The sequence below is a fragment of the Schistocerca piceifrons genome, chromosome 3 (assembly GCF_021461385.2).
Source record: "Schistocerca piceifrons isolate TAMUIC-IGC-003096 chromosome 3, iqSchPice1.1, whole genome shotgun sequence".
Taxonomy (NCBI): domain Eukaryota; kingdom Metazoa; phylum Arthropoda; class Insecta; order Orthoptera; family Acrididae; genus Schistocerca; species Schistocerca piceifrons.
In genome coordinates this window covers 58,917,747-58,919,188 of record NC_060140.1, presented here as the reverse complement: position 1 = coordinate 58,919,188, position 1,442 = coordinate 58,917,747, and the positions used below count along the sequence as shown (strand labels likewise).

The following is a 1,442-nucleotide window of genomic DNA, read 5'->3' as shown; positions in this document are numbered from 1 at the left end:
GTGTAAAACGAGGTGTATTCTCCAACTGCCAACTTGAAACTCGGCTGTCTTGCTGTCAGAAGTGGAAATCGCTGTTTAGTAAGCGCAAAGATCATGAATTATGACGAATGAAACATACGTAACAGCGTTGAACACTCTCCTACTACTTTCTGTCTCATCTTACACCGTCTAGTCAGACAGAATCTAGCAGCCGAACTCAGGAGGATTCTCCTGCTTCATGATATGGATCTGAAATTGGCAAATAAAAAGCTGAGCGTGTAGTGCAGAAGCGCAGGGTCTCCCTAAAATTACAGTATGACCCAAAAAGAGAGCATTATTTTGAAAGTCTAAGGTGAAAATTACTGTAGACATTTCAACGAACATTCACTCGCCCTTAGGGAATCCATACCTGCCTAGACATCTCTTATCTAGCTAAAAGGCTTCTTTGTGTACTCCATGTTTCCCTCTCAGAATATTGCTTGTAAAGCTAACCTCCTGGCGGGTGATATGCGGGACGAGAAGGCCAGCCTCGCTATCTGCTGCCCAGCTCCTGCCCAGAACTCAACAGTTTTGCCGCAGCAGGTTCCTCTTGAACGGACACTTGCCTCGCACATCCAACTTGTAAACTTTCAGGTCTATGAAACCTGCACTGACTGCACATGAGAAGCAGGAAAACAGGCAGTGAAATGAGAAACAATCACTGACGTCGCTAAACCAGATCTGCTATTATAGAACAGTGTAACTGGTCGACTACTTAATCAAGGGAATCATCTTCTGATATACACTGATAGAAAAAAAATCTGAACACCAAGAAGAAATTAACACAAACGAAGTTTCTGGAATACATTCGTCTAGGTATAATATTTAAGTGATTCACATTGCAAGAACACAGATTTATGTAAATGCGAGATAAGCCATTTTAAACATACTTAAACACACCGTCTTCAGGCCAGGAGCGGCCTACCGGGACCATCCGACCGCCGTGTCATCCTCAGTGGGGGATGCGGATAGGAGGGGCGTGGGGTCAGCACACCGCTCTCCTGGCCGTTATGATGGTATTCTAGACCGAAGCCGCTACTAATCTGTCGAGTAGGTCCTCAATTGGCATCACGAAACTGAGTGCACCCCGAAAAATGGCAACAGCGCATGGCGCCCTGGATGGTCACCCATCCTAGTGCCGACCACGCCCGACAGCGTTTAACTTCGGTGATCGCACGGGAACTGGTGTATCCACTGCGGCAAGGCCGTTGCCTACGAGATAAGCCATTACAAATGTGAAATGCATCTACATTAATGACCGGTGTATCCTCCAGAATGTTGAATGCAAGCACACAAGTGTGCAAGCATTATGATATACAGGTGCCGATTGCCAACTTGTCGGATGGAGTTTCATGCATGTCGGCCAATACAGGCACAGCTAATGCTGATTGTGGACGATGCTGTTATTGTCGTCCGATTATGTT

The 1,442-nt window shown here is 46.1% G+C and overlaps 1 pseudogene; it reads right to left on the bottom strand.

Annotated features, from left to right (window-relative positions):
- Positions 1-1,113: 1,113 nt before the first annotated feature.
- LOC124790770 lies at positions 1,114-1,231 on the bottom strand (annotated as a pseudogene).
- Between the last annotated feature and the right edge of the window lie 211 nt (positions 1,232-1,442).